The sequence below is a fragment of the Callionymus lyra genome, unplaced genomic scaffold (assembly GCF_982586985.1).
Source record: "Callionymus lyra unplaced genomic scaffold, fCalLyr1.hap1.1 HAP1_SCAFFOLD_126, whole genome shotgun sequence".
Taxonomy (NCBI): domain Eukaryota; kingdom Metazoa; phylum Chordata; class Actinopteri; order Syngnathiformes; family Callionymidae; genus Callionymus; species Callionymus lyra.
In genome coordinates, this window is record NW_028258603.1 from 130,001 (window position 1) to 142,739 (window position 12,739).

The 12,739-nt window shown below is 57.7% G+C and overlaps 1 non-coding gene across 1 annotated transcript; it reads right to left on the bottom strand.

Annotated features, from left to right (window-relative positions):
* Window positions 1-10,353: 10,353 nt before the first annotated feature.
* On the bottom strand, window positions 10,354-10,472 carry LOC148058272 (5S ribosomal RNA). Its single transcript, XR_015710027.1, has one exon. It is a non-coding gene; the product is annotated as a 5S ribosomal RNA (ribosomal RNA).
* Window positions 10,473-12,739: the final 2,267 nt, after the last annotated feature.

Here is a 12,739-nt window from a genome sequence, read left to right on the forward strand (position 1 = left end):
GGAGGTTTCGGCAGAGGTGGCAAGCCACAACGCTTGATCGGACCCGCTAAGTCCGGAGGAACCGTCCGCCCGCAATGGGTGGGGGCCCTCCGATGGCGGGTCACGTTGGCAGATCGGTCATCGGTGTAGGTGGTATCACAGTGCGTCCATGACGCGCGAAGGTCGGCTTGAGCCTGAGCTCTTTCCCCGCCGCCTGCGCTGGAGCTCGATACTCTGTCCAAGTATCCTTCGCTCCTATTAACCTCTAGGTGGTTGCGCTCGTGACATCAAAAAGACCACTTTTTGAAGAGCAGTCACACTCGGAAAAAATTTCTTTCGTCAGGCAAAAGAACCAGAGTTCTCCGCGGCCATCCACTCCAACCTTGTCCGACTTTGAGGCACCAGGCTCGGCCACCCTCCGAGCCTTTTCCTTCCCTCTCCTGTTATGGTGCCTCCCTATTAACCTCTAGGTGGTTGCGCTCGTGACATCAAAAAGACCACTTTTTGAGGAGCAGTCACACTCGGAAAAAATTTCTTTCGTCAGGCAAAAGAACCAGAGTTCTCCGCGGCCATCCACTCCAACCTTGTCCGACTTTGAGGCACCAGGCTCGGCCACCCTCCGAGCCTTTTCCTTCCCTCTCCTGTTATGGTGCCTCCCTATTAACCTCTAGGTGGTTGCGCTCGTGACATCAAAAAGACCACTTTTTGAGGAGCAGTCACACTCGGAAAAAATTTCTTTCGTCAGGCAAAAGAACCAGAGTTCTCCGCGGCCATCCACTCCAACCTTGTCCGACTTTGAGGCACCAGGCTCGGCCACCCTCCGAGCCTTTTCGCTCCCTCTCCTGTTATGGTGCCTCCCTATTAACCTCTAGGTGGTTGCGCTCGTGACATCAAAAAGACCACTTTTTGAGGAGCAGTCACACTCGGAAAAAATTTCTTTCGTCAGGCAAAAGAACCAGAGTTCTCCGCGGCCATCCACTCCAACCTTGTCCGACTTTGAGGCACCAGGCTCGGCCACCCTCCGAGCCTTTTCACTCCCTCTCCTGTTATGGTGCCTCCCTATTAACCTCTAGGTGGTTGCGCTCGTGACATCAAAAAGACCACTTTTTGAGGAGCAGTCACACTCGGAAAAAATTTCTTTCGTCAGGCAAAAGAACCAGAGTTCTCCGCGGCCATCCACTCCAACCTTGTCCGACTTTGAGGCACCAGGCTCGGCCACCCTCCGAGCCTTTTCCTTCCCTCTCCTGTTATGGTGCCTCCCTATTAACCTCTAGGTGGTTGCGCTCGTGACATCAAAAAGACCACTTTTTGCAGAGCAGTCACACTCGGAAAAAATTTCTTTCGTCAGGCAAAAGAACCAGAGTTCTCCGCGGCCATCCACTCCAACCTTGTCCGACTTTGAGGCACCAGGCTCGGCCACCCTCCGAGCCTTTTCACTCCCTCTCCTGTTATGGTGCCTCCCTATTAACCTCTAGGTGGTTGCGCTCGTGACATCAAAAAGACCACTTTTTGCAGAGCAGTCACACTCGGAAAAAATTTCTTTCGTCAGGCAAAAGAACCAGAGTTCTCAGCGGTCATCCACTCCAACCTTGTCCGACTTTGAGGCACCAGGCTCGGCCACCCTCCGAGCCTTTTCACTCCCTCTCCTGTTATGGTGCCTCCCTATTAACCTCTAGGTGGTTGCGCTCGTGACATCAAAAAGACCACTTTTTGCAGAGCAGTCACACTCGGAAAAAATGTATTTCGTCTGGCAAAAGAACCAGAGTTTTCAGCGGTCATCCACTCCAACCTTGTCCGATTTTGAGGCACCAGGCTCGGCCACCCTCCGAGCCTTTTCACTCCCTCTCCTGTTATGGTGCCTCCCTATTAACCTCTAGGTGGTTGCGCTCGTGACATCAAAAAGACCACTTTTTGCAGAGCAGTCACACTCGGAAAAAATTTCTTTCGTCAGGCAAAAGAACCAGAGTTTTCAGCGGTCATCCACTCCAACCTTGTCCGATTTTGAGGCACCAGGCTCGGCCACCCTCCGAGCCTTTTCACTCCCTCTCCTGTTATGGTGCCTCCCTATTAACCTCTAGGTGGTTGCGCTCGTGACATCAAAAAGACCACTTTTTGCAGAGCAGTCACACTCGGAAAAAATTTCTTTCGTCTGGCAAAAGAACCAGAGTTTTCAGCGGTCATCCACTCCAACCTTGTCCGACTTTGAGGCACCAGGCTCGGCCACCCTCCGAGCCTTTTCACTCCCTCTCCTGTTATGGTGCCTCCCTATTAACCTCTAGGTGGTTGCGCTCGTGACATCAAAAAGACCACTTTTTGAGGAGCAGTCACACTCGGAAAAAATTTATTTCGTCTGGCAAAAGAACCAGAGTTTTCAGCGGTCATCCACTCCAACCTTGTCCGATTTTGAGGCACCAGGCTCGGCCACCCTCCGAGCCTTTTCACTCCCTCTCCTGTTATGGTGCCTCCCTATTAACCTCTAGGTGGTTGCGCTCGTGACATCAAAAAGACCACTTTTTGCAGAGCAGTCACACTCGGGAAAAATTTATTTCGTCTGGCAAAAGAACCAGAGTTTTCAGCGGTCATCCACTCCAACCTTGTCCGATTTTGAGGCACCAGGCTCGGCCACCCTCCGAGCCTTTTCACTCCCTCTCCTGTTATGGTGCCTCCCTATTAACCTCTAGGTGGTTGCGCTCGTGACATCAAAAAGACCACTTTTTTCAGAGCAGTCACACTCGGGAAAAATTTCTTTCGTCTGGCAAAAGAACCAGAGTTTTCAGCGGTCATCCACTCCAACCTTGTCCGATTTTGAGGCACCAGGCTCGGCCACCGTCCGAGCCTTTTCACTCCCTCTCCTGTTATGGTGCCTCCCTATTAACCTCTAGGTGGTTGCGCTCGTGACATCAAAAAGACCACTTTTTTCAGAGCAGTCACACTCGGGAAAAATTTCTTTCGTCTGGCAAAAGAACCAGAGTTTTCAGCGGTCATCCACTCCAACCTTGTCCGATTTTGAGGCACCAGGCTCGGCCACCCTCCGAGCCTTTTCACTCCCTCTCCTGTTATGGTGCCTCCCTATTAACCTCTAGGTGGTTGCGCTCGTGACATCAAAAAGACCACTTTTTTCAGAGCAGTCACACTCGGGAAAAATTTCTTTCGTCTGGCAAAAGAACCAGAGTTATCAGCGGTCATCCACTCCAACCTTGTCCGACGTTGAGGCACCGATGTCGGCCAAGTTCTGAGCGTTCCACCGCCGAATGCCACTGGTCCTCAACACAGCGGACTTCCAATCCAACCTTGTCCGACTTTGAGGCACCGAAGTCGGCCTCAGCCCGAGCCTTCCCCCGCCGACCTCACTGGAGCCCGCCATCCAGGGACCGGCGGAGGTCGCCCGCATGACCGCGGCAAAGTGTCTCAAAGTCGGGCACGACCGCTCGAGTCACCCGCCAACCCGGTCCGGGGCACCTCCAGGGACCGGCGGAGGTCGCCCGCATGACCGCGGCAAAGTGTCTCAAAGTCGGGCATGACCGCTCGAGTCACCCGCCAACCCGGTCCGGGGCACCTCCAGGGACCGGCGGAGGACGCCCGCATGACCGCGACAAAGTGTCTCAAAGTCGGGCACGACCGCTCGAGTCACCCGCCAACCCGGTCCGGGGCACCTCCAGGGACCGGCGGAGGACGCCCGCATGACCGCGACAAAGTGTCTCAAAGTCGGGCATGACCGCTCGAGTCACCCGCCAACCCTTTCCGGGGCACCTCCAGGGACCGGCGGAGGACGCCCGCATGACCGCGACAAAGTGTCTCAAAGTCGGGCATGACCGCTCGAGTCACCCGCCAACCCGGTCCGGGGCACCTCCAGGGACCGGCGGAGGACGCCCGCATGACCGCGACAAAGTGTCTCAAAGTCGGGCACGACCGCTCGAGTCACCCGCCAACCCGGTCCGGGGCACCTCCAGGGACCGGCGGAGGACGCCCGCATGACCGCGACAAAGTGTCTCAAAGTCGGGCACGACCGTTCGAGTCACCCGCCAACCCGGTCCGGGGAACCTCCGGGGACCGGCGGAGGTCGCTCGCATGACCGCGACAAAGTGTCTCAAAGTCGGGCACGACCGCTCGAGTCACCCGCCAACCCGGTCCGGGGCACCTCCAGGGACCGGCGGAGGACGCCCGCATGACCGCGACAAAGTGTCTCAAAGTCGGGCATGACCGTTCGAGTCACCCGCCAACCCGGTCCGGGGCACCTCCAGGGACCGGCGGAGGAGGCCCGCATGACCGCGACAAAGTGTCTCAAAGTCGGGCATGACCGCTCGAGTCACCCGCCAACCCGGTCCGGGGCACCTCCGGGGACCGGCGGAGGACGCCCGCATGACCGCGACAAAGTGTCTCAAAGTCGGGCACGACCGCTCGAGTCACCCGCCAACCCGGTCCGGGGCACCTCCGGGGACCGGCGGAGGACGCCCGCATGACCGCGACAAAGTGTCTCAAAGTCGGGCACGACCGCTCGAGTCACCCGCCAACCCGGTCCGGGGCACCTCCGGGGACCGGCGGAGGACGCCCGCATGACCGCGACAAAGTGTCTCAAAGTCGGGCATGACCGCTCGAGTCACCCGCCAACCCGGTCCGGGGCACCTCCGGGGACCGGCGGAGGACGCCCGCATGACCGCGACAAAGTGTCTCAAAGTCGGGCACGACCGCTCGAGTCACCCGCCAACCCGGTCCGGGGCACCTCCGGGGAGCAGTGGAGGTCGCTCGCATGACCGCGACAAAGTGTCTCAAAGTCGGGCATGACCGCTCGAGTCGCCCGCCATCCCGGTCCGGAGCTCAACACTTTGTCGTTTTTTCCACTCCCTCCCCATTAACCTCTAGGTGGTTGCGCTCGTGACATCAAAAAGACCACTTTTTGCAGAGCAGTCACACTCGGAAAAAATTCGTTTCGTCTGGCAAAAGAACCAGAGTTCTCAGCGGGCTTCCAGTCCAACCTTGTCCGATTTTGAGGCACCAGGCTCGGCCACAGTCCGAGCCCATTCACTCCCTCCCCTGTTGTACTCGCTCCCTATTAACCTCTAGGTGGTTGCGCTCGTGACATCAAAAAGACCACTTTTTGAGGAGCAGTCACACTTGGGAAAAATCCGTTTGCGCTCACACCATCCCTCCCCATTAACCTCTAGGTGGTTGCGCTCGTGACATCAAAAAGACCACTTTTTGAGGAGCAGTCACACTTAGGAAAAATCCGTTTGCGCTCACACCATCCCTCCCCATTAACCTCTAGGTGGTTGCGCTCGTGACATCAAAAAGACCACTTTTTGAGGAGCAGTCAGACACCGAGGTTTTCTGGATTTATGTCCGTTTTCCTGGTTCTCTGACTCGGGCACCTTGTGACCGACATCCCCCCCTTCCCTGGTTCTATTTTGCCGATACTTTGGTGAGTTTTCTACCCGCAAACCAAGCCCCCCAAGCCCGCCGCCTGGTGGGGGAACATGCCCCCTGGTCCTGGTTCTATTTTAGGACACTTTGGTGAGTTTTCTACCCGCAAACCAAGCCCCCCAAGCCCGCCGCCTGGTGGGGGAACATGCCCCCTGGTCCCGGTTCTATTTTAGGACACTTTGGTGAGTTTTCTACCCGCAAACCAAGCCCCCCAAGCCCGCCGCCTGGTGGGGGAAGATGCCCCCTGGTCCCGGTTCTATTTTAGGACACTTTGGTGAGTTTTCTACCCGCAAACCAAGCCCCCCAAGCCCGCCGCCTGGTGGGGGAACATGCCCCCTGGTCCCGGTTCTATTTTAGGACACTTTGGTGAGTTTTCTACCCGCAAACCAAGCCCCCCAAGCCCGCCGCCTGGTGGGGGAACATGCCGCCTAGCCCGGTTCTATTTTAGGTCACTTTGGTGAGTTTTCTACCCGCAAACCAAGCCCCCCAAGCCCGCCGCCTGGTGGGGGAAGAGGCCCCCTGGTCCCGGTTCTATTTTAGGACACTTTGGTGAGTTTTCTACCCGCAAACCAAGCCCCCCAAGCCCGCCGCCTGGTGGGGGAACATGCCCCCTGGTCCTGGTTCTATTTTAGGACACTTTGGTGAGTTTTCTACCCGCAAACCAAGCCCCCCAAGCCCGCCGCCTGGTGGGGGAACATGCCCCCTGGTCCCGGTTCTATTTTAGGACACTTTGGTGAGTTTTCTACCCGGAAACCAAGCCCCCCAAGCCCGCCACCTGGTGGGGGAAGAGGCCCCCTGGTCCCGGTTCTATTTTAGGACACTTTGGTGAGTTTTCTACCCACACTGCAGGTCCCCAAATGCCGCCATCTGGTGGGGGAACATGCCGCCTGCACCGGTTCTATTTTAAGTCACTTTGGTGAGTTTTCTGCCCACACTACGGGTCCCCAAATGCCGCCATCTGGTGGGGGAACATGCCGCCTGCACCGGTTCTATTTTAAGTCACTTTGGTGAGTTTTCTGCCCACACTACGGGTCCCCAAATGCCGCCATCTGGTGGGGGAACATGCCGCCTGCACCGGTTCTATTTTAAGTCACTTTGGTGAGTTTTCTGCCCACACTACGGGTCCCCAAATGCCGCCATCTGGTGGGGGAACATGCCGCCTGCACCGGTTCTATTTTAAGTCACTTTGGTGAGTTTTCTGCCCACACTACGGCTCCCCAAATGCCGCCATCTGGTGGGGGAACATGCCGCCTGCACCGGTTCTATTTTAAGTCACTTTGGTGAGTTTTCTACCCACACTACGGGTCCCCAAATGCCGCCATCTGGTGGGGGAACATGCCGCCTGCACCGGTTCTATTTTAAGTCACTTTGGTGAGTTTTCTACCCACACTACGGGTCCCCAAATGCCGCCATCTGGTGGGGGAACATGCCGCCTGCACCGGTTCTATTTTAAGTCACTTTGGTGAGTTTTCTGCCCACACTACGGGTCCCCAAATGCCGCCATCTGGTGGGGGAACTGCCGCCTAGTCCCGGTTCTATTTTAGGTCACTTTTCTCACTTTCTGACCCACAAATAATGCCCCAAATGCCGCCGCCTGGTGGGGGGAACTGCCGCCTAGTCCCGGTTCTATTTTAGGTCACTTTTCTCACTTTCTTACCCACAAATAATGCCCCAAATGCCGCCGCCTGGTGGGGGGAACTGCCGCCTAGTCCCGGTTCTATTTTAGGTCACTTTTCTCACTTTCTGACCCACAAATAATGCCCCAAATGCCGCCGCCTGGTGGGGGGAACTGCCGCCTAGTCCCGGTTCTATTTTAGGTCACTTTTCTCACTTTCTGACCCACAAATAATGCCCCAAATGCCGCCGCCTGGTGGGGGGAACTGCCGCCTAGTCCCGGTTCTATTTTAGGTCACTTTTCTCACTTTCTGACCCACAAATAATGCCCCAAATGCCGCCGCCTGGTGGGGGGAACTGCCGCCTAGTCCCGGTTCTATTTTAGGTCACTTTTCTCACTTTCTTACCCACAAATAATGCCCCAAATGCCGCCGCCTGGTGGGGGGAACTGCCGCCTAGTCCCGGTTCTATTTTAGGTCACTTTTCTCACTTTCTTACCCACAAATAATGCCCCAAATGCCGCCGCCTGGTGGGGGGAACTGCCGCCTAGTCCCGGTTCTATTTTAGGTCACTTTTCTCACTTTCTGACCCACAAATAATGCCCCAAATGCCGCCGCCTGGTGGGGGGAACTGCCGCCTAGTCCCGGTTCTATTTTAGGTCACTTTTCTCACTTTCTGACCCACAAATAATGCCCCAAATGCCGCCGCCTGGTGGGGGGAACTGCCGCCTAGTCCCGGTTCTATTTTAGGTCACTTTTCTCACTTTCTGACCCACAAATAATGCCCCAAATGCCGCCGCCTGGTGGGGGGAACTGCCGCCTAGTCCCGGTTCTATTTTAGGTCACTTTTCTCACTTTCTGACCCACAAATAATGCCCCAAATGCCGCCGCCTGGTGGGGGGAACTGCCGCCTAGTCCCGGTTCTATTTTAGGTCACTTTTCTCACTTTCTGACCCACAAATAATGCCCCAAATGCCGCCGCCTGGTGGGGGGAACTGCCGCCTAGTCCCGGTTCTATTTTAGGTCACTTTTCTCACTTTCTTACCCACAAATAATGCCCCAAATGCCGCCGCCTGGTGGGGGGAACTGCCGCCTAGTCCCGGTTCTATTTTAGGTCACTTTTCTCACTTTCTTACCCACAAATAATGCCCCAAATGCCGCCGCCTGGTGGGGGGAACTGCCGCCTAGTCCCGGTTCTATTTTAGGTCACTTTTCTCACTTTCTGACCCACAAATAATGCCCCAAATGCCGCCGCCTGGTGGGGGGAACTGCCGCCTAGTCCCGGTTCTATTTTAGGTCACTTTTCTCACTTTCTGACCCACAAATAATGCCCCAAATGCCGCCGCCTGGTGGGGGGAACTGCCGCCTAGTCCCGGTTCTATTTTAGGTCACTTTTCTCACTTTCTGACCCACAAATAATGCCCCAAATGCCGCCGCCTGGTGGGGGGAACTGCCGCCTAGTCCCGGTTCTATTTTAGGTCACTTTTCTCACTTTCTTACCCACAAATAATGCCCCAAATGCCGCCGCCTGGTGGGGGGAACTGCCGCCTAGTCCCGGTTCTATTTTAGGTCACTTTTCTCACTTTCTTACCCACAAATAATGCCCCAAATGCCGCCGCCTGGTGGGGGGAACTGCCGCCTAGTCCCGGTTCTATTTTAGGTCACTTTTCTCACTTTCTGACCCACAAATAATGCCCCAAATGCCGCCGCCTGGTGGGGGGAACTGCCGCCTAGTCCCGGTTCTATTTTAGGTCACTTTTCTCACTTTCTTACCCACAAATAATGCCCCAAATGCCGCCGCCTGGTGGGGGGAACTGCCGCCTAGTCCCGGTTCTATTTTAGGTCACTTTTCTCACTTTCTGACCCACAAATAATGCCCCAAATGCCGCCGCCTGGTGGGGGGAACTGCCGCCTAGTCCCGGTTCTATTTTAGGTCACTTTTCTCACTTTCTGACCCACAAATAATGCCCCAAATGCCGCCGCCTGGTGGGGGGAACTGCCGCCTAGTCCCGGTTCTATTTTAGGTCACTTTTCTCACTTTCTGACCCACAAATAATGCCCCAAATGCCGCCGCCTGGTGGGGGGAACTGCCGCCTAGTCCCGGTTCTATTTTAGGTCACTTTTCTCACTTTCTTACCCACAAATAATGCCCCAAATGCCGCCGCCTGGTGGGGGGAACTGCCGCCTAGTCCCGGTTCTATTTTAGGTCACTTTTCTCACTTTCTTACCCACAAATAATGCCCCAAATGCCGCCGCCTGGTGGGGGGAACTGCCGCCTAGTCCCGGTTCTATTTTAGGTCACTTTTCTCACTTTCTGACCCACAAATAATGCCCCAAATGCCGCCGCCTGGTGGGGGGAACTGCCGCCTAGTCCCGGTTCTATTTTAGGTCACTTTTCTCACTTTCTGACCCACAAATAATGCCCCAAATGCCGCCGCCTGGTGGGGGGAACTGCCGCCTAGTCCCGGTTCTATTTTAGGTCACTTTTCTCACTTTCTGACCCACAAATAATGCCCCAAATGCCGCCGCCTGGTGGGGGGAACTGCCGCCTAGTCCCGGTTCTATTTTAGGTCACTTTTCTCACTTTCTGACCCACAAATAATGCCCCAAATGCCGCCGCCTGGTGGGGGGAACTGCCGCCTAGTCCCGGTTCTATTTTAGGTCACTTTTCTCACTTTCTGACCCACAAATAATGCCCCAAATGCCGCCGCCTGGTGGGGGGAACTGCCGCCTAGTCCCGGTTCTATTTTAGGTCACTTTTCTCACTTTCTTACCCACAAATAATGCCCCAAATGCCGCCGCCTGGTGGGGGGAACTGCCGCCTAGTCCCGGTTCTATTTTAGGTCACTTTTCTCACTTTCTTACCCACAAATAATGCCCCAAATGCCGCCGCCTGGTGGGGGGAACTGCCGCCTAGTCCCGGTTCTATTTTAGGTCACTTTTCTCACTTTCTGACCCACAAATAATGCCCCAAATGCCGCCGCCTGGTGGGGGGAACTGCCGCCTAGTCCCGGTTCTATTTTAGGTCACTTTTCTCACTTTCTGACCCACAAATAATGCCCCAAATGCCGCCGCCTGGTGGGGGGAACTGCCGCCTAGTCCCGGTTCTATTTTAGGTCACTTTTCTCACTTTCTTACCCACAAATAATGCCCCAAATGCCGCCGCCTGGTGGGGGGAACTGCCGCCTAGTCCCGGTTCTATTTTAGGTCACTTTTCTCACTTTCTGACCCACAAATAATGCCCCAAATGCCGCCGCCTGGTGGGGGGAACTGCCTGCTAGTCCCGGTTCTATTTTAGGTCACTTTTCTCACTTTTCTACCCACAAATAATGGCAAAAAAAAATGCTTACAGCACCCAGTATTCCCAGGCGGTCTCCCATCCAAGTACTAACTGGGCCCGACCCTGCTTGGCTTCCGAGATCAGACGAGATCGGGCTCATTCAGGGTGGTGTGGCCGTAAGCGAGGGAAGCGCTTGTGAAATGCCCCAAAGTGTTGAAAATGTTCCCCAGGCCCCTGGTTCCCCATCCCCGCAGGAGGAGGCTCCCCAGGCCCCCTGGTTCCCCATCCCCGCAGGAGGAGGCTCCCCAGGCCCCCTGGTGCAGGAGGAGGCTCCCCAGGCCCCTGGTTCCCCATCCCCGCAGGAGGAGGCTCCCCAGGCCCCCTGGTTCCCCATCCCCGCAGGAGGAGGCTCCCCAGGCCCCATGGTTCCCCATCACCGCAGGAGGAGGCTCCCCAGGCCCCTGGTTCCCCATCCCCGCAGGAGGAGGCTCCCCAGGCCCCCTGGTTCCCCATCCCCGCAGGAGGAGGCTCCCCAGGCCCCATGGTTCCCCATCACCGCAGGAGGAGGCTCCCCAGGCCCCCTGGTTCCCCATCCCCGCAGGAGGAGGCTCCCCAGGCCCCCTGGTGCAGGAGGAGGCTCCCCAGGCCCCCTGGTTCCCCATCCCCGCAGGAGGAGGCTCCCCAGGCCCCCTGGTTCTCCATGCCCGCAGGAGGAGGCTCCCCAGGCCCCTGGTTCTCCATCCCCGCAGGAGGAGGCTCCCCAGGCCCCCTGGTTCTCCATCCCCGCAGGAGGAGGCTCCCCAGGCCCCCTGGTTCTCCATCCCCGCAGGAGGAGGCTCCCCAGGCCCCTGGTTCTCCATCCCCGCAGTAGGAGGCTCCCCAGGCCCCCTGGTTCTCCATCCCCGCAGGAGGAGGCTCCCCAGGCCCCCTGGTTCTCCATCCCCGCAGGAGGAGGCTCCCCAGGCCCCCTGGTTCTCCATCCCCGCAGGAGGAGGCTCCCCAGGCCCCTGGTTCTCCATGCCCGCAGGAGGAGGCTCCCCAGGCCCCCATGTTCTCCATGCCCGCAGGAGGAGGCTCCCCAGGCCCCTTGGTTCTCCATCCCCGCAGGAGGAGGCTCCCCAGGCCCCTGGTTCCCCATCCCCGCAGGAGGAGGCTCCCCAGGCCCCCTGGTTCTCCATGCCCGCAGGAGGAGGCTCCCCAGGCCCCCTGGTTCTCCATGCCCGCAGGAGGAGGCTCCCCAGGCCCCCTGGTTCTCCATGCCCGCAGGAGGAGGCTCCCCAGGCCCCCTGGTTCTCCATCCCCGCAGGAGGAGGCTCCCCAGGCCCCTGGTTCTCCATGCCCGCAGGAGGAGGCTCCCCAGGCCCCCTGGTTCTCCATGACCGCAGGAGGAGGCTCCCCAGGCCCCCTGGTTCTCCATCCCCGCAGGAGGAGGCTCCCCAGGCCCCCTGGTTCCCCATCCCCGCAGGAGGAGGCTCCCCAGGCCCCCTGGTTCTCCATGCCCGCAGGAGGAGGCTCCCCAGGCCCCCTGGTTCCCCATCCCCGCAGGAGGAGGCTCCCCAGGCCCCTGGTTCTCCATCACCGCAGGAGGAGGCTCCCCAGGCCCCCTGGTTCTCCATGCCCGCGGGAGGAGGCTCCCCAGGCCCCCTGGTTGGGAGAGGGGGAAAAAGACCAAAGTGTTTAAAAATGCCCCAAAGTGTTGAAAATGTTCCCCAGGCCCCTGGTTCCCCATCCCCGCAGGAGGAGGCTCCCCAGGCCCCCTGGTTGGGAGAGGGGGAAAAAGAGCAAAGTGTTTAAAAATGCCCCAAAGTGTTGAAAATGTTCCCCAGGCCCCTGGTTCCCCATCCCCGCAGGAGGAGGCTCCCCAGGCCCCCTGGTTGGGAGAGGGGGAAAAAGAGCAAAGTGTTTAAAAATGCCCCAAAGTGTTGAAAATGTTCCCCAGGCCCCTGGTTCCCCATCCCCGCAGGAGGAGGCTCCCCAGGCCCCCTGGTTGGGAGAGGGGGGAAAAAGACCAAAGTGTTTAAAAATGCCCCAAAGTGTTGAAAATGTTCCCCAGGCCCCTGGTTCCCCATCCCCGCAGGAGGAGGCTCCCCAGGCCCCCTGGTTGGGAGAGGGGGAAAAAGAGCAAAGTGTTTAAAAATGCCCCAAAGTGTTGAAAATGTTCCCCAGGCCCCTGGTTCCCCATCCCCGCAGGAGGAGGCTCCCCAGGCCCCCTGGTTGGGAGAGGGGGGAAAAGAGCAAAGTGTTTAAAAATGCCCCAAAGTGTTGAAAATGTTCCCCAGGCCCCTGGTTCCCCATCCCCGCAGGAGGAGGCTCCCCAGGCCCCCTGGTTGGGAGAGGGGGAAAAAGAGCAAAGTGTTTAAAAATGCCCCAAAGTGTTGAAAATGTTCCCCAGGCCCCTGGTTCCCCATCCCCGCAGGAGGAGGCTCCCCAGGCCCCCTGGTTGGGAGAG